General features: G+C 35.4%; 1 long non-coding RNA gene across 1 annotated transcript in view; it reads right to left on the minus strand.

Moving 5' to 3' along the window:
• Positions 1-1563: 1563 nt before the first annotated feature.
• The window catches only part of LOC135321395 (uncharacterized), a 144743-nt gene continuing 124902 nt past the window's right edge, over positions 1564-21404 (minus strand). The window contains exon 3 of the long non-coding RNA XR_010381133.1: positions 1564-1812. This is a non-coding gene — a long non-coding RNA (uncharacterized LOC135321395). The remainder of the gene's footprint in view (positions 1813-21404) is intronic.

Here is a 21404-nt window from a genome sequence, read left to right on the forward strand (position 1 = left end):
AAGGACAATCATGATCTGAAAGTGAAGAAATAAAAAAGATATTCCACACAAATGGTAACCAAGAGGGAAGGGGAGTGGCTCTACTTATATGAGACAAAATAGAATTTAAGAAAAAAAAAGAAAAATTTGCTAAGAGAGAAAGAGGGTCATCATAATGATAAAAGGGTTGATTTGATTCAACTGGAAAATATAACAATTATAATATATATACACCACACATCAGAATATCTAAGTATGTAAAGCAACACTGACAGATCTGAAAGGAGAAATACACAGCATCACAGTTAAGAGTGGGAGATTTTAATACACCAGTTTCAATAGTGGATAGGACATGCACACAGAAAATTAATCAGGAAATAATGTACGTGTCCAACACTACAGACCAAATGGACCTAGCAGGCTTACACAATACATTCCCCCCCACAGCCACAGAATACATTCTTCTAAAGCACACAAGGAACATTGTACAGGATAGATCACATGTTATTTGACAAAAGAAGTCAATAAATTTAAGGTTGAAATTATGTCAAGTTATCTTTTCATTCAACAATGGAATTAAATTACAAATCAGTAATATAAGGAAAATGAGAAAATTCACATTTATGTAGAAATTAAACAACATACTCTTTTTCAAACATTGGATTAAAGAATCAAAAGAAAATCAAAAGAAAAGAATTTTAAATATCTCAAGACAAAAATGAAAATATAACATATCAAAACATATTGGATGCGGCAAAAGCAGTATTGAGTGGTTTATAGCAATAAATACTTACGTTAAAAAAGAATATCTCAAATAAAAAACTAATTTTAGGCCTCAAGAAAACGGAAAAAGAACTAAGCCCTAAATGGCAGAACAGAGGAAATATTAAAGCAGAAATAAATCAAATAGAGAATAGAGAAAGAACAAAAAATTAAAAAACTAAAAGTTTTTTTTTTAATAAAAAAATTGATCAAACTTTAGCTGGACTAAGAAAAAGAAATGAAGACTCAAATAAAATCAGAAATAGGAGACATTAAGTAAATAAAAAGATCTTAAGAAACTATTATGAACAATTATATACCAATAATTGGACAACACAGAAGAAATAGATACATTCTAAGAAACAAAATCTACCAAGACTGAATCATGAAAAAATAAAAAAATCTGAACAGACCAATTACTTGGAAGGACACTTAATCAGTAAACAAAATCTTCCAAAAAAGAAAAGCCCAGGATAACATGGCTTCACAGGTGAATTGTACCAAGCATTTAAAGAAGAATTAATGCCAATACTCCTCAAAGTCTTCCAAAAATACTTAAGGGAGGTAACACCACTAAACTGATTTTATAAGGCCAGTATTACCCAAATACCAAAGCCAGACATGGACACAACAAGAAAAGAAAACTAGAGGCCAATTTTACTGACAAATATAGATGCAAAAACTCTCAACAAAGTATTAACAAACTGAATTCAACCACACAGTAAAAGGATCAAACACCATGATCAAGTGAGATGTAGCCCTGGGACATGAGGTGATCCAACATGTGAAAATCAAGCAATGTAAAACACCACATTAACAGAACGGAAGATAAAAATTATATGATCATATCAACAGATGCAGAAAATGCAACTGAAAAACTTGAATATTCATAATAAAAACATTCAATAAACCAGGCATAGATGGAAATTACCTCAACATAATAAAGGCCATCACAACATGCCCACAAGTATCGTACTCACCAATGAAAAGCTCCGAGTTTTTCCTCTAAGATCAGGAACAAGACAAGGATGCCTCCTCTTGCCACTTCTATTCAACACGGTACTGGAAGTCCTGGCCAGAGAAATTAAGAAAAAGTTATAAAGACATCCAAGCCCATAGGAAGAATTAAAGTGATACCTGCTTGCAGATGACATGATGTTATATGCACGAATACCTAAAGATACCACAAAAGAAATCCTGTTAGAACTAATAAATAAACTCAGTAAAGTTGCAGTGTACAAATTAACATATAAAATCAGCTGCATTTTGATATACTAACAATAAACAATCTGAAAAGGAAATTTAGAAAGTAATCCCACTTACAATAGTATCATAAGGAATAAGACATGTAGGAATAAACTTAACCAAAGAGGTGAAAGAGTTCACCTGAAAACTACAAATCATTCATGAAAAAAAATTTAAAAGAAACAAATTGAAAGACATCCCATCATGTTCACCTCTGAAAGTCTTAATATTGCTAAAATGTCCACACTACTTATAGAGGTCTACAGTTTCAAAACAATATTGATCAAAATCCCAATGGTATTTTTCAAAGAAATAAGAAAAACAATTATAAAATTTATATGGAATCACAAAGGACCCTGAATAGCCAAAACAATCTTGAGAAAGTAGAACAAAGCTGGAGATACCACACTTCCTGATTTCAAAACATACTATAAAGCTACAATCAAAACAATATGATTACAGTATAAAAGTAGACATATGGACCAATGAAACAAAACAGAGAACTCATAAATAAATCTCCACATAGATGGTCAAATGAATTTCAACGATGGTGCCAAGACTATGTACATATTGGTAAAGAATAATCTCTTCAAAAAACATTGTTAGGAAAAGTGGCTATCTGCTTGCCAAATAATTAAATTGGACCTTTATCTTACACTATACACAAAATCAACTCAAGTGAAGTAAAGCCTTAAATATAAGACCTGAAACAGTGAAACTCCCCTGCAAAAAAACATAAGGGAAAATCTTGAGATTGGCTTTGGCAATCATTTCTTGGATATAACCCCAAAAGCACAGGCAACATAAGCAAAGATAGAAATATGGGATTCCATCAGCTTGAAAAGCTTTTGCACAGTGAAGGATATAATCAACAAAATGAAAAGGCAACCTATGAAATGGAAGAAAATATTTACAAATCATCTATGTGATAAGGGATTAATACTCAAAATACATAGGGAACTTCTACAACTTAATAGGAAAAAAAACTTGATTTAAAAAATGGACACTGTTGGTGAAAATGTAATTTGGTACAGCCACTATGAAAACAGTGTGGAGATTCCTTAAAAAAACTAAAAATAGAACTATAGTAAGATCTAGGAATCCCACTCCTGGGCATATATCTGGAGAAAACTCTAATTTGAAAAGATACATGCATCTCAATGTTCACAGCAGAACTATTTATAATAGCCAAGACAAGGAAGCAACCTAAATGTCCACTGAGAGATAACTGAATAAAGAAGATGTGGCATGTGTGTGTATGTATGTATACACACACACACACACACACACACACACACACACACACACACACACACACACACACACACAGAGGAATACTACTCAGCCATAAAAAATAATAAAGTAATGCCACTTACAACAATATGGATGGACCTAGAGATTATCATGCTAAGTGAAGTAAGTCAGACAGAGAAAGACAAATATATATCACTTACATGTGGAATCTAAAAAATGACACAAATGAAATTACCTGCAAAACAGAAACCAGCTCACAGACATAGAAAACAAACTTATGGTTACCAAAGAACAAAGTGACAGGGGAGAAATAAATTAGGAATTTGGGATTAGCAGATACAAACTACTATATAAAAAAATAGATAAACAACAAGGTCCTACTGTATAGCACAAGGAACTATATATTCAATAGTTTGTAATAATCAAAAATGAGAAATAATATAAAAAAGAATATATGTGTGTATAACTGAATCACTGTGCTGTACACCAGAAACATGTTATAAATCAACTATACTTCAATTTAAGAAAAAAAAAAATGAGCAAAGGACCTGAATAGACATTTCTCCAAAGAAGACATACAAACAACCAACAGGTATTTGTAAAGCGGCCAAACATTAATCATGAGGAAAATGTAGATCAAAACCACAGGGAGATACTACCTTACACCTGTTAGGATGGCTATTATTAAAAAAAACAAAAGCTAGCATGTATTGGCAAGGATGTGGACTAACAGGAACCCTTATATACTGTTGGCGGGAAGCTAAATTGGTGCAGCCATGTGGAAAACAGTATGGAAGTTCCTCAAAAAATTAAAAATAGAACTATCATATGATCCAGCTATCCCTCTTTTAGGTATGTATCCCAAATAATTGAAACCAGGATTGTGAAGGGACATCTGAATTCCCATGTTCACTGCAGCATTATTCACAATAGCCAAGACATAGAAGCATTCTAAGTGTCTACAGAGGGATGAATGGATAAAGAAAATGGGATGGAATATTAGCCTTAAAAAAGGAGAAAATCCATACATAAATGTACTATGAGTTAATGTAAATGTAGAATACTTTTTTAAATTTTCTTTATAATTGGCCTTATGTTATTAAGAACTGTATTGGATATTTATGGTCACAGTAGCATAAAGGTCTGATTTTTTTCAAGGAATCACAGTAACTCCTCTGTAGTATCCTTGCAAAACGAGTAGCCTGGAGACCACTAACCTAAAAATACAATTTAAGTTTGTGTTCACGTAAGGCATTGCATTGAAATATCCAACGATGAAATTCATTTACTACATGTCTGACTAACTCTCACATTATCCTGAAAATATCCTGTTCATCCTCATGAGCTTGGCATTTCAATCAAAGTTGGGAATTTTATTGTGCATTTCCTAACAGATAGTGCCTATAAATGCTAAATGAAACTGGCCAAATCCTTATCTCCAGTGAATTTCTCTGTTGATACTTATGCTGCTCCTGCCAGAGAAGTGTCTATTTATCTTTTCTATTTGATTGCTCTTTCTAAGATACCCCCCTAGCTTCTGACAGCTATTTTTATTTAAATAGCTTTTGCTGTTGACATTTATCAAAGGTTTCTTGAAAAGTCTGTATCAATTACATGCTATAGTCACCTCTTTATATGCTATTTTACATCAAATTAAAATAATAGTCCATTAGATCTGTTATAATCATCTGCCTATGCTTCATCTGTATATCCTCTATGAAGACAGAATATTTACTAACATAACTTAACACATAATCTTATAAGCATTCAAAATACTAGTGCTCATCTAGGTATTCCATTATCATTTTTATTTTTGACAATTCCACAAATGAATGAGTAAAAATGAGACTGGTTAAATTCTACGTTCTTCAAGGCTTATAAATATACAAGACTGGCAAAGTGTCAGGTGGCCAGATTTAAAAATTAAAAATAAATCCAGTTAAATTTTAATTAAAAAATAAATTTTAACATAAATATTCCCCAAGTATTTCATGGGACATAGTCATGCTAAAAAGAAAAACATGGTGTTTATCTGAAATTAGATCTCACTAGGCGTCCTGAATTTTATGTAACAGCCCTATAAACTGGTACTGTAGCCCCGTGTGCTAATCGTTATTTTAAAGAACGTCATATTGTCAAGTAAAAAGATTTCCTTTATAACTTCAAAAAAGGTATCATATAGCCCAGATAATCTGTCTTCATCTAGTGTACTAATTAGGTCTAGAACAGCCTGTCCATATACTAATTTGTAATCTAATACTGCAACTTTGTTTTGAAGGCTATTTTGAACTAAAATTTTTCTTTCTCTTTCTCCCATATTTCTCTTAAAAACTGAGGTAGACCTTTAGATTCATTTAATGGCATTTCTATTCGCTGAACATAAAAGTTCTTCTCTTTATTATCCAGTTTTTTACATAATTGTTATCGTTTAAAGGCACTTTAAAATATCATTTGATTTTGGTGTCTAATTTAACACATACCTGTTATTTTATCAGTAGGAACCCCTTTCCCTTTGCCTCCCTACTTCCAGGCAAAAATAATAAATGTATGATTTTTTTTCCTATTTTAGTTTTCACCTAACTTTTACCTAACAAAAGGTAATAACAGCATCTGGCAACAGAAGAGTATTAATAGGATCATAGAGTACTGATTGAAATAATACTCATTTTCAGTATTTTAAACATTAATATTTTTTCTGTAATTTAAAAAAAAAGACACTGTAACATGAGTTTAGGAGAAAATGCTAGGCACTACTCATCAGAAATGATTTTAAATTGATTTTACCTTACCTACAAAGGTAACTTTAGACTTCCTTTTATTGAGTTTTAAATAATCTCCTCGTCCATTATTCTTGAATATTAATCAGTTTTAAAATTGATACTCAATTTTTTTAGCAGTTGTAGATTCACAGAAAAACTGAGTGGAAATACAGTGAGTTCTCACATACTCTACCACCTCACCCCTGCACACACATAGGTTCTACTGTTAACATCTTGCATTATTAATGTGGTTCCCTCATTATAATTGATGAATCAATATTAATACACTATTATTAACTAAAATCCATAGTTTATATTAGGGTTCACTCTGTGTATTGAACGTTCTACAGTGTTTTGACAAATACAGAATATCATGTATCCAACATTAGAATATTCTACAGAATAGTTTCATTGTGCTAAAAGTCCCCTGTGCTTCACCTATTCATCCCTCTCCCCTTCTCCCTGAACCCCAGGCAACTACTGATCTGTCTCAGTTGCCATAGCTTTGCCTTTTTCAAAATGTCATAGAAGTTGGAATCATATAGTTTATAGAGAGTCTTTTCAGATTTGCTTCTTTGACTTAGCAGTATGTAGCTGAGGTTCCTCCAGGTCTTTTCATGACTAGATAACTAATTTTCTTTTATTGTTGAATAATATTCCATTGTAAAGATGTACCAACATATTTTTATTCATTCACCTCTTGAGAGACATCTTGATTGCTTCCAATGTTTGGCAGTAATGAATAAAGCTACGATAAACATTTGTGCGTAGGTTTTTGCGTGGACAATCATAAGCTTTTTACTAATGATTCTGGATTTGTTTTTCCTTCTTTCACTAGAATGTCAAATTCAGTTAAGTCATAATTACTACAACATGATGGTAAATGCATACTTATCTTCTGCATTAATTCTTTGCCTCTCAGGACAAAGTCTTGTAATGTAATGCAGCTCCTCTACACTGCCGTTATCATGGCAGAATAAAAAGTGTTGGTATCTTTGTTTAGGACGGGAGAGTTGTAGAGGGGATGGTCTTGAGTAGTCTTACTTGAGATGAACTATATGAGCTCTTAATATCCTTTTTGTACTATCCTTCCTTGAGTTAGTAAATCATACCAAACTAAAAGCTATAGATCTCTGATCAAGTATGCTTCAAGTATCTTATTCATAGAGATTTGTTCATCGAGGCTGAATTATTTTGTATTCCTACGTGTTATATAGAGTAGCATAATAAGAAAATTAAGTCATAATCAGACAACTGTTCACACACTAGAATATTCAAATGTTAGAATTATTCCTAATAAAGAGCTTAGAATATGAGATCATCTCCATTTTTCATATTAAGATAATTATATACTGCATTTGTGCCTTTTGCAAACATAGCTGTAATTACCCCTGGCATTGTATTGCTTACTGTCTTTTTCCCCACTTATTAAAGCTATTTATTTACAACAAATGCTTTGTATGCAAACATTAGTCTGCTGTTAACAAAAGTGAAGCCCAAATTTGTAATTAGCTACAGCTGTACATGCTGCTTCCTTTGTTCAAAAGTCTTCTATCATTGTGAAGCTGGGTAGCTCATTTTATTCTTTGTGGAGACCAATCTTGGATACTAGATAAAGGCCTTGTTCTCCATATGCTGAGTTCGTATCAACTATTATCTGTTAAACTTAGGATGGGCTGAGGGTACAGTTTGTAGCAACAGCTAGATTGAAAGGAGGAGAGGAAGACGAAAAAGAACTTGAGGAAAGTTATGCACAGTGCACTATGCACAAGTATGAGTATAATATTATACATCAGTTAATAATCTAAGCACGAATTCAAAGCTCTGTGTTCAAGTTAGATATCATTAAATGCCAATCACTCAAAATCAAGTGTATCTCTCATATCATAGAATCAATAAATGACCTGATGCTTTTTATTATTGGTTAATCCTATTCAACTTGTAGCCCACCGACAGACTCTCACGTCAAATAGCCTGGATTCTGTGACCATGGGAAAGTTACTTAACACCTCCATTCTTCAGTTTCCTCATTTGTAAAATGAAGATAATAACAGTATATACTTCACTGGGACCTAGTGAGGATTAAGTGAGTTAACATTCATCAAACTCTTAGAACACTACCTAACATATGGTAATTACCATATTAGTGTTAGCTATTATTTTAAGATCTGGTACATTTTAGGAGGTAAAAATTTCCCCTGCCTATTGTTAATATAATTGATCAGAGTCTAAAGAAATAAAAACATCCCTATGAAGTTGATTAAACTGATGAATTATAAAGGAGAAAGTTTGAGCAGCACAGTAAAATATTTTTTAAAATCTTTTTTTCCATATATAGTTGAAACCCCTAGTAAGGGAAAACGCCCTACTACTATTTCTTATGATTTTAGTATTTGTAGTACTATGTAAAACAGGAGTACATTTGACTGTTCAATGGCCTACTTCCAAATTACAGATGATTATAGATTAACTGACACTCTGAACTTCTCAATTACCACTCCAGATATGCCCAGAAAACGAAACTACAAACCTGGGGAGGTTGAGTTTTCACTGATGGCAGTTTAATTTTCCTGAGATAACTCTGGCTTTTGACAAATGAAATGTCAAAGAAAAGAGTCTGACAGAAGGAAAATAGGAAAATGGCATTATTTTTTAAAAATCTCAGTCCAAAAAACTTACATATAAAGATCAATAGTTAAAATTTCAATTTATCAATGAAGTTTGTTCAGATAAAAAGATGCATTCAGGTAAGTTAGACTTTCATTAAAAATATTTTCTTAATCTAAATATTCCTAAAACTCACAGATATCTAAATCTCAATAAAATCCTGTGGGTTTTAGGCAGAATCCTAAAAGGTAACACATCAATTAAGACAAATTATCTGAGGATGTTCTGTCCTTGTTTTCTCTGAGATGAACTCCTAATCTAAAATAAATATTAAGGCTGAAAGAAAAATATCTAAAAAATATGCCAATCTTACTATTAAAACTAAACCCAGTATTATTCAATGAAAAAATATTAGTGGAAAATAGGAAAGTACTTAAGAATTGAGAATACATCATGTTTTGAGCTTTTAGTTTCGAAGTAAAATGTTTGTGTGCCTGTGGATGGAAATAGTGAGGAAGAAAGATATGGACAAGATTAGAGACAAAGTGGGTCTCTGATTCCAGCCTAGAAAAATTAATTATTTCCCACAGTACAAACTCCCATACAATAGCACAACTTACATGGTCCTCAACTCTATGCTTTATTAAAAATGTGCCCACAAAGCCCCAGCTCTGAGCAGCAATCATGAATAATAGTCAAATACATAAGTAGGTTGCATCAGTCATCAATAATTTGGATTTCTGGCAAGTAGCAAATTTTAGCACCTATTCAGAAAATATTTCTTTTGAAAAGTTCATTATTTTCTGCATTCTTTCAAAATTCTGAATTCACCTCAACAGTTGCCAGATTGATTTCATTTTGCCTCCACATGACACTAAGGCGACTCTTACTCCGGACAGCATTAACAGAGGAGGTACAGCTACTCTTGTCATTGTCTCACAGTCTCAGGTTTCCTGAGACTAGCTTGAGATCTTTGATGCTCACATCTGAACTAAAGTTCATGGTTTTCATTTGGAAGTGATTGGTACTCAAGGCCCTAAAGGGAAAAAATAAGCCTAGGGCCTTGGTAACCCCACAAGCATCTAGCCCTTTCTTTCTCCAAAGCTACTGCTGGCTCTCCACTGATAGGGGAATTGACAGGTAATTGTGGCAAAATTGCCAGAGCTCCCAAGGCTCACCATTTTCCTGCTGATTCTGAGTCTTTGCCTTGACTGTAATTCTTCCTTGATGTACCTCGATTATCACATTGGACTTTCTGCTTGAAACATGCCTAAACTTGCTATGTTCTCTAGACTGCTGCCTTGGAGCAACCAGCTGCTTTAGTTGTGCAATCTGATTAGCTGGACAGCATTTATCCTGGCTGCTCACATCTTTCTCCATTTCTCCATCCTTTATACTCTCAAGAGTCTAGCTTGTTTTGTAACCTTACCGCCTCAAGTCAAAGCAGTCCGAGCTGTGTGCAGTACAGAAGCAATATAATTGCCTACAGTGGTAATACTTTGGTCTCATTGCCACATCAATTTTTCATCACATGCTTCAATACTGAGTTTAAGGCATCTTCTCCAATATCTATCTTAGTAAGTTGGTTTTCCTTTATTTAGTTATGTATGTAATTATTCACTGTCTATTCCTATTCAACAATTGTTTAAAAAAATTTTTTAAAGCAGCTTAAAGTGGTTTTGTTTTTGCCATAAAACAATTCTTTCTATTTTACCACAATGGAACTGTCACCATTTTATAAGACAGCCACAAATAATAAAAATGATCAAGTATTTAAAAATTCTACTTTGATGGCTGTGCTCACACTTGAAATCTTATACCTGTTATGAGATGACCCAGACCTTTACTGAAAGTTATTTTCTACCTAAGAAAATAAAACTCAGTCTTCTTGTGAAAAGCCTATTTTAAAAACAATAAATTGACTTTTAATAACTTACGGTGAAAAAGAATATGAAAACGAATATATGCATGCTCCTATATGACTTAAGTATTGTGCTATATACCAGAAATTGACACAACACTGTAAACTGATTATACTTCAATAAAAATATTTTTAAAAATTTTTTTTAAAAAAGAATAAATTGAAGATTTTTTTTTCCCCAAATGGATTGCAATTAGAGCTAGTTGCATGATAGTTTCTCTAAAAGAGCCTACCCTTGACGTTTACCCACCATGAAGGGTTTAGGTGGTACATACCCCAGGATGAAAACAAAAATATACACTGAAGTGAAAAAGTTGAAGAAGCAGAATTAGAGCCAGCTGCGACTATAAAAGGACAAAACTAAGAAACCTTAGCTGTCAAAAACGTGAAACCACAAAAGCTCAGGTAAAAGCCCATGGCATACTCCAGATGTACTAACATGGCAAGCCCCGGAGCACAACACATGTAAAGTAGAATAACACTCACCAGTTTTCCACTTTTGATTTACTGAAGAGAAAGATGACTTATTGCTGCTGAGAATAACTCCTGAGGCCCCAAATACAATTCCTGCCACAATGCCTGAAAACCCTACCACTGCTGTTAAAGATATTTATGCCTTTGACAATCTCATATTCCCACAGTTTGACCCTTTCTATTTTCAACTTCTCTGTGAATTCTAACCCTGTAATTCAACCTGAGCCCATTGGTTTCTGAACCTCATCATTTTCCATCTACATGACTGGAAGAGAATTCAAGGAAAAGTACCACTCATTTTGCGTTAGCCCCCTAGAAAGTATCTTCTAAACCTCAATAGGATCTCACTGCTGCATGGTTATATTATCTTCTAACTCCTCACAGCAGCTATTTTAAGCCTCAGTAGTCTCCATCACCATTTACTTTAAATCTCAACATGCAACTTCACCTGCTTCTTCACAGGAAAAAAGAAGGTCCTAGGTGGGAAATCCCTCAACCACTCATCTCCCCCACCTACTGAAAACAAATGGAAACACGCTCTTATACCTGTCTCTACAGCCTCTTTTCCAAGGCAAATTTCTCCTCCTGTTTTATGAATTTAATCTTTTCTAATCTCCGTGTACACATCATTTATCATTTATCTCTTATCTCTACTGAATTCCTAACATGCCCCTCTTTCCTCAGTGGTTCTCAAACTTGATTTCAGACTGGAATCACCGGAGAGCTTAAAAAATATTTATTGCTGGGTTTCACTTCCAAAAATTCTTGTGTAATTGGTGTGAGGTGTGGGCTGGGCATTAGAATATTTAAAAGCTCTTCAGGTGACTTTGATCATAACCCAGATTCAAAGTCACTATTCTACTGGTTCACTTTCCCAAAACACAGAGCATTCACAATTATTCCTATAATTAAAAAAAAACGTCCAAATCTGTGACAATTTAAGCATCAAAATAATGATGACAACATTTACAACCAAATGAGTAAAGTAGCAGTGTGAAGAGTTTACATTAACGTAAAGAAAGAAATGGAAGGAAGAGTTAGCTGTTTCTTACAATAGAATGACAGCTAACAAACGAAGGAAGCTGGAATTAGAAAAATCACCATTTGGCAACCATTGCAGTAATGATCATTCAAGAAACACATTCCCACAGATGTTAACAATAGTGGGTGAAAGTTGAATAAGAAATAGAATTTTGTATACTTTCAAAGTTCCTCTCCACAAAATACTTACTCATTAAATATGAGACAAAATTGAGTAAAAAGTGATTTTACGGCTGCAAAACCAAATGACGGAAGTTAAAATCACCAGCAACAAGACAGATTAATATCGTATCATGCATCACTCAATAGGAAAGAACAGCATCATTTCTGTAATATTTCAGCTGAACAGTATTGCCTGGGTCTATAAAGAAACAGATATACCAATTTGAGGGACATTCTACAAAAGGACTGCTTTGCAGTCTTTAGAAATATCAAAGTGATACAAGTCAAGGAAAGACTGAGGAACTCTTTTATAATGAAAAATATTGGTGTTACAAGACAACTGTGTATAACACAAGATCCTGGATTGACTCCTTTTGCTGTGAAGACCACGTGGGATAATTGCTGAAACTTGCATGAAGCCTATACATGAAAAATATATGCGAGTTCCTTGAAATATCCTTGTAACTTCTTAAGTTTAAAAATGTTTCAAACCAGAAAGAAAACAAAAGCATTGACCTTATAGCTTTCAGAATATCTCCAACAATATAACAGTTGTTTCTGGAATATTTGCTTGTTTGTATTTACTTCTAAAAAGCTACTCTTCTAAATATTTCTTTATCTCCTTCCTTTCTGTACAGTCCAACTTCTTGAAAGGACAGAATCCATTTTCTTTGCTCATTTGTTTTCTTTCAGTCCTCATGCTTATGCATTTGAATTCTCCTTCTAATATGCTACTAAAATTACTCCTACCAGTGCCATCTGTGACCCTTTTGCTAAATTAGATAAAAACTATTTTTAGACACCACTAGTCTTCCTTCTGAATGATGTAACATAATGTTTTCCTGGTTTTGCCTCTACCTTCTGCTTACCCTTCTCATCAGTTCATACATCCATGTATTCACCAGATATTTAATTAACTTATTTTGTGCATCAGTTACTTTCTAGGGGCAGGAGATCCAGTGGTGAACAAGATAGAGCAGGTTCTTGTTTTCATGATGGTTGCATCCAAGTGTGGGAAGACAGATGACAGAGAAGTGACAGATAGACAAGATAGAATCAGGAAGTGTTAAGTATGATGATGAAAACACAATAGGATAGCCTGACAGAGCATGGCTGGGGAAGGGGACGGTGAAGTAGTAATTATTTTAGGTAGGTCAGAGAAGGCCAATCTGAGAAGGTTCTATTTGAGCTGAGAAATGTAGAATCTCACAGAAAGAATTCCTGGCAAAAGAGCAACAAGTTCAAACACCCAATGCTTTGAACAAACTTGATGTGTTTGAAGAAGAAAAACAACGGTGTGGCTGATGCAGAATGATGTATGAGTTTCATGGTGGAAATGGTATCAAATAAGGAGTTTGGATTTTATGCTACTTAACACTAGAAACATTTTTCTGTCAAAGCCAGTGGGGTTTCCTGATTTAAATTTAAGGTGACACTGACACTTCCTTTTCTCCATGTCTCTTTAGAAGATGTGTCTAAAACTATAATTTTTAAGTTGTTATTACTCATGCCCTTCTTTTTATCTTTGGTACTTTCTAAGGATCCCATTGCAGACCCTCTACTCTTCCTGCACTACACACACCCCTTTGATGATACCCTTCCATGATATCACCTAACACTTATGTTTACTGGTGACTCTCCAGGATCTCGTCTCAGCTCCAAACCCACTGTCCAGCACTCACTATACATCTGCAAGACTCAGCTCATTGTCCCCTTTAGACAAGCTCTCCATCCCACATTCCCTGATTTAATGAACAATAAATCACCACCCCATCCACACAGAAACCTTGTAGATTGTCTTGGTTTCTATATATACTTAGTTAATAACCTTACCATATAAAAATTTTCTCATTAAGTTTTTATTAAATTTATTGATTAAAATCTCTTTTATTCATCTATTTTCTCTCCATGCACTAATACCATTGGTTCAGGCTCTCTTTGCATCATCTCTCAACTAATACAATGCAAGCACCACTGATTTTCCTATTTCTAGTTTCAGCTCTGCCACAGACAATCCATTTTGCTTAAGGCTGCCAGAAAAAACTTTCAAAGACATTTGATCAAAAGCAACTCATGTTAAGACATACTTGATTAAGAGGGGGTCCCTTCAATGTGTCTCCTTTGCCAAGATGATTAATAACAGTAATAGTAATAATAATTGTGACGTTGATGATGACTTACTGAGTGATTGCTATAGGACACTTCCTGATCTAAGAGCTATTTATGTATTATCCCGTGTCTCAAACTGACTATAAGAGGTAAGTTCTATTATTACTTCCACTTTACAAATGAGGTAACTAATGCACTGAGAGCTTCAGTAACTTGTCCCAAGGTATACAGCCAGTAAGTGAGAGGTGCAGTTTAAACTATGAAGTGCCTCCAGAGTGGTACCAACTAAATTCAAACTTATTACTACAACACACAAGTCTCTGCACGGCTTGCCCTTTGAAAACTTCCCAGCCCTCATTTCCCCAACATGTTATCTTATACCATACTCTCAAGCCATGTTAAACCTACTGCCGGTCCCTTGGCTGGATCACGCGCTCATCTTCCATGCCATCTTTTCAGGTCCTTCTTACTATGATCTCTCTCTTCCCCTCTGTCACTCAGTTAGAGCTCAGCTTTCCTTTAAGACCGTCAAGTCCATGTTACCTTCCTCCAGGAAATCTCCCATTGATGCTGGTGTCCACTAGCACCTTATCAGTCTGTGCTTCCCCCATTATAGTAACCAACCCCTTCTATATCACCACATGTTTACATGTTTCCTTGTTTATATTCCCCTTAACATGAATATTCCTTAAGAGGATGCAATCTTTCATTTCTATATCCAAGTCCCCCAGGTAACAACTGATTCATAATATATCATTTTTAAGTAAATTAATGAATAAATACCATCATCAATCATTGCTGTCTCATTACAACTCCAGTTTCATGGTTACCTAGTAGAGAAGGTGGCCCTTAAAAACTGGGTACATAATCGAGGAATACTGAAAAAGAGAAAGGTGAGAAAGCCCCTAAGCACAGGGAATCTATCGAGTTGTTGATACACAGGCAAAGGCAATTCTTAGGTGTCTAGAGGCTACCACTACAGACACTGGATGTAAGAGGGGAATAGAGGTTAGAACGTTATGAAGGAGAAAAAGGATACATTAAAAATGGGATGCTAAGAAATGATGCAGATGCAAATTTAACAGTTATGTTTGCTAGGATTAAATGGATTCAACTTTCTAACAACTTAATAACTATCTTTTGTTGTTGCAATAACAACTATCTTTCCTGGGAAATGAAACCAATTAGGCAGTCATCTCACCACACTAAACTGTTTCCTTTGTTCTGCCAGCCTATAGATATTTAGTTTCTAATAGAAAAAAAAAATCTGTTAATCACTTTGCCAAATTAGAATCTTGGAATTAAACTAATAATATTTACATAAATTGACTAGGGAGATAGCTGTGTATGGAGGACTAGTGGTTTCTTTGGCGTGAAGCATTTAAAGAAGAGCAGAGGTGTTAGAAAAAAGGACTGAAGAGCCTGAAAATCCAGCCAAAACCAAAGTTGAAACATTTAGAGAAGATTGGTACTTGGAAAGCTATCCACCAGTACAAGCGTTCCAGACTGGAAAGATGGAAAATAAAATGCTGTTTACAAGTTTTCTCTGGTTTGTTATATAAAATGTGTTGTGCATGTGATATCTAAATTTAAAGTAACATGATTTAAACTGCACTATGTGATGAAGAGTCCTCTGAGGTCACTAAAGCTTTGATTTTCCAGTTAGCTTATTTTATAGCTAGTGCTTTGGAAGCCATCAAGTCCATAACGAGATAGATCAATCAGATTGTTTTTATTGGTCTACTGCGTACCATACACTATCCACAGCAGTATTCATTGAATCAGACTGCTTGGGAACAGCAGCTTTAACCTTGAGACTTGAGCAGAGAAAATAACAGCTTCCAAATTAAATCTCCATGAATTATATATATTCTGATATAAAATTGAATTTTTAAAGAGTGTCAATTGAAATCCATTGGTAATGAACCAAGTGTAGTTATTTCAAAGAGGAATCATGGTCAAAACATCACATGTTCAGTGATTTAAAATAGCTTAATAAACTTGATATGCAAACATCAGACCTTGCAGTGACTCAAGGAAACTCGTATTTTTAAAATGACTTCAATAATACACTATTTAAAAGCAAAGTAAAAATAAATACCTTACCTTCAGAAGCTGCTTCAAATGTCTGTGACAATTTTATTGTTTTACACTTGTTTATCTGCCTTTCAAAAGCATCTAAGGTATATTGAAAGATGTAATGCAAGCCAATCATACTGTAAGTGGCACATTCATGGTACTCAGTAAATGTTAATTACTTTCTCCAGATTTTTGAGAAGGCTCAAAGATTGATATAAAAATCTATTAATTGCCTGACATACTTGTTTCCTAAGTACAGGTCCTTAGCTTCATCAGTGTTCAAATTCCTTTATGAAACTCAACTGGCAATCACGGAGAAACTGGAGACAGTAGAGCAAGGATCTCTAATCAGTAGTAGTGTATCCTCCAGGACGAGGTCAGAAATTTACATTACAAAATCCAAGTAAGTATAGTATAACCAGGGGCAGAAGTCATACGTAAAGGGTCTAATCTGTGGGACAGGGACACAGAAACTGAGTTCAGGACTCACAGGTGGTTGAGATTTTAAGGAATTTTTTCCAACAGAAGTAAATGCACATTCAAACTAATCCTTTGGGTAAAAATAAATCTAGTAGGTGAGCTGGTAAGAAACTGGCTTGTGGTCAGTGTCTTAGGGATGTGGCTGAGGTTAATGGTATAGCTTCCACCTTAGCAGGGAACTAGATGCAAATCCAGAACTAGCAGACAAGTACTTGGTGTGGCTGAGATACCAAGTTCCAAAATACATATGATGCATATGAATGGTGTATGAAATTCCAAATACACTGTGAATTTGGTTTCCTTTAACTCAGGCTCTGGGTGGGGGGTGGGGGGGGCTGAAATTTCAAGATGAAGATCTTTCATACCTACAACTGACCAAGTCTGGGGTGAACAGAGGGCTGTCACACAGTTACCAAAAGTACTCTTAAATGTCAGCGTTCTCCTGTCCTCTCCGGCATCATGATCAGAACTATTTTTATTTTATTGTTTTTACAATAACTTTCAGAGTCGCCTAAAGCCTACCTCTCAGCGTCTATCAGGAAGAATTTCACTAAGAAATACTCTCATAATATTTCAAGGTCTCAAAATTAAAATATCACCCCTCAAATTTTGATGATTAGACTGAAAAGGGATAAAAAATGATATCCTACTTGCAGATGAGATAAATTTTTTCTGCTGCTTCTTGTTTTTTTCCCCCTTCTTTGCCACCAGATTTTAAATTCTACAAGTGCAGAGCCAAGACTGTTATATCCAGTTATATATCTATCACCTAGTAGGTGCTCATCCAATATTTATGGAATAGTAAATGCAAGAAGAGAGAGATAAATGCTGCTGTTGAATAAAAAAAAATCTTACCTTCTTGAATTTTCTAAGACAACTCTTGGTGACTCTCTTTCCCTACAGCAATCACTTTAGAATAGCCCTTTATAACTTGGCACCAAATTGTCTTTCAAATGCTATCCTTTGCAAAGTTTTAAAAATACTTTCTTGGCATTTACTGAAAATATTCAATATTTTTCTTACATTAAATGCCTTTCTGACAGTAAAGCTAGCATTAAATAAACACTTAAGAAGATGTCATGCATGCTATTCATGATGAAAAATAAGGTAAATCATTTCTCTCAGCCTTTACTGGCATACTGTGATTTTGCTGGATCAAGAACAGGTCTTCAATTAATCTATGCCTTTCTCCAAACCTAACTCAGTATTTTCTACATGATAGGTGTTCAAAAAATATTTGGGGGTTCAAAGAGGAATGAAAAGAAATAATTTCACTAGATATTAATGTAAAATAATCAGAGTAATTAATAACTTGACTAGATATAAATCTATGGTTTTATTCAGTACAACAGAGCTATTGACCTTGAGCTACTGAGACGTCAGGGGCAGAACATATGGTTGAAGTCACAGAGTGACAGCGTCTAAGGGCCACTGTCTAAGCAGAAGGCATTTCTTTGGCATTTTCCTTCAAAATTCCCTGAGCCTGTTGGCAGTATGGCAGTGAGACTGCGAGCCATATTAATAGAGCTGTAAGGAAGTTAATGTGACAGCTGCAATTTAAACTTGCCTTGGGGCAAAACTAAGGGGTAAGAGAGAAGAATGTTTAACAAAGTTTCATATTTAAGAAAAAGTCCCCAAAAGTGCACAAATGCACAACTGGATAAAACTAAGTTTTGTAACACTTTACCACAGAAAATGATATAGAGTTTATGATGGAAGAAGATGGTCCATAGGTTTGCTGTGAATCAGACATCATTTCTTTCTGCCTTCTTTGCCCTCATACATGGGGTTATATATTTTGTGACCGACAATGCAGCTCAGAGCTGCTGTTCATCAGAGCAAGGGACCCTAACATGGAGGGTGTCCTCAGTTATGTTCACAATGTATGGAAAGGTGCAGCAACGGAATAACCCACTCAGCTGATGTTCTCAGTAACTCCGGAGTTTAACCCAGCTCAAGGAACATTTACTGACCATCTACCATGTAGTAATCACTAAAGTAGCTTTGTATAACAGCAATGTGGCATAAGTAGTCGTGCCGATATAAACTCCGGCTTCAACACATTTGCTCAATGAGCTCTGTAATAACAAAAATAGTAAAATATTTGTTGAGAGGGTTATGAATTACCAGACACTGCACTAAGGGCTATATCATTTAATCCTCATAACTAATGAGATACATGCTGTGATGATGGTTCTCCGTGTACAAATGAGGAAGCTGTAGCCCAAACAGGTGAACTGATTTTCCCAATGGGACTTAATTAATATATAACAAAGCTGGGCTGTAAGTCCAGGCACTCTGAGTCTACGCACAAGCTCTTAATTGCCACTTTATATTCTCTCCCAATTCATTTACAATTTCTAGCACTTTCTTCATCTAAGAAAATGGGGATAGAAAACCCCTTCCCTACTATCAAGAGAATTAAAAATAATACTGTAGTCTTAATGACAAAAATTAGGTACAAAAATCACCTAACATAGTAGACAGCCACTAAATTCTCTCCATTATAATCCAATATTAAATATTTTTCATTGATTTCTCCCATCCTTAAGATTTCAGATATTCGATGGTTTAAACAATACAGTTTAAATTTCACTCATACCGTGTCTAGTCCTACTGGCTAATTGTTTCCTACACACTGTAGCCGTTTCCCCTACATAATTAAAACATTTACGGATGAAAACTAACTCATACAGTACATATCCCACTTAATTCAGCCACTCTCAGTTGAACTTACCAGTTCATTTCTCCATTGTCTTCTGACTTGTTGGTGAGATCTCTCTGAGTTCTTCTTTGTTTGCTGAGTACACATTTCCTCCGCTGTACCAGAAAGCTATCACTCTCAGTTCAGTCTTTCCATTTGCACGGCTGCCTCAGGGTCTAAACTTTGGAGCAGGAAGGACTAACAAGCCCATTTGGTGAACGTGATTCATGACCGCAGTCAGGCCCTCCTTTGCATAGTTTTTCGGGCCAGCGTCCATTCGCGTTCACCACTTGTCAGCTGAGAGACGCTGAAGCAGTTCGAGGATGTGAGCTGCCCAACTGGAAGAAAGCGCGGGGAGCCAACACCAAGCAAAACAGCACTTCACTGCAGTACGAGTGGCGGCGGCACTTAAGTGTGCGCACTTACCCTTTCAGAATGCCAGTGGCGCATGTGTAGTGTTCATAATGCCGACTCACGCTGCTGGCGCATGCGTACGTTTACCCCTTACCAGGTGCAAGCTATTGCGAACTTTGGCCTGGGCGCCACGGCCTACTCACTTAAGGCTGCCGACACCACTCTTCAGAGACAAGTCTGGAACAGCAACCACTGGCACCCCGGGAACCAAGTGTTTCCATCCTACAACTCAGACGCCAGCCCTAGTAAATTGCCTGAAATCCTGCGAGATCAGGCTTTTCCTGGGATGAGCAGGTATCAGCTGCAGCAACTCAGGCCTGATTGCATGGTTCTCTGAACTACCCCTAACCTGCAGTGCGTCCCAGCCCATCCTCCCCCTGCCCCTGCACCACACTTCCTACCCACACGCACCTGAAGTCACAAAGCACACCCTATGGGCTACACCTGTGCCTTGTTGGCTTCCCTAGAAAACCCCACACTCCGCCAATCAGAACACGCCTCGGCCAAACCAATAGGTCTCCGCCATGATGTTCAAAACAAAACAACAACAAAATTTATCAAAATCAATTTTGATAATAAAGGTACATTTGATTTCCAGCTGTCTAACTCTTACTTCTATCAGTTGGTTCTGAACTCTAGATGATTAAAAAGGAGAGTTAAGTACTAAATATCTAACCATTTCTCCCCAAATCCACATCTAGTTAGAATACTCTGTTTCTACACTTGTGGTTTAAAATACCTATTTTAAATGTTTATATTTCTACTTTAATAGTTGCCATATAATAAATGTAATTGTACCTTTCTTTTGGTTATTTAGAAATCTGCTTTGTTTCTCACTGGGCCCAGAAATAGGTTAGGTGAAAGCACCTGCTACAGGTCTTGATACATAATTGGTTTTTAATAAACCTAACTTACTTTTTTCCATTCCAGGTGTAAAACACATAGTTATTAGTACAGAAATAATTCTGTTTAACATAGATGGCCAATCAAGTTTGCTTGATTGAACATCACATCTTTGTTTTGTTCTCACAATGTTTATCTAATTTGGAAAGCTTTTCCAAACTATTGGCATGCTTTATAATCAGGTGTTCTTTGTATGAACCATGGTTAATTGTAAGGTGCAGTTGCAAGCAATCTGTATTAATTAGCTCAGCAGCAGGATCCTCTGAGAAACTGCCGTTTATCTTCTTTGAACCTTAAATATACAGTTCGGTCCTTTTGCAAGTTCTCATCTCAGGTTTCTTCCAGTTTGAATTTCTGCAATTCCAACATTAGAACGCACAGAGCTACAATTCTGAGCCCTTCTTCAGATCAGCTTCTGGATTCTAATTAGTTCCCACCAATTAGACAGCTGAACACAATATTTGGAAAGCAAAAAGAAATTGGGAGTTACCTTCCTGGAACCTTGTCTATT

This window comes from Camelus dromedarius, chromosome 5, assembly GCF_036321535.1.
Source record: "Camelus dromedarius isolate mCamDro1 chromosome 5, mCamDro1.pat, whole genome shotgun sequence".
NCBI lineage: Eukaryota > Metazoa > Chordata > Mammalia > Artiodactyla > Camelidae > Camelus > Camelus dromedarius.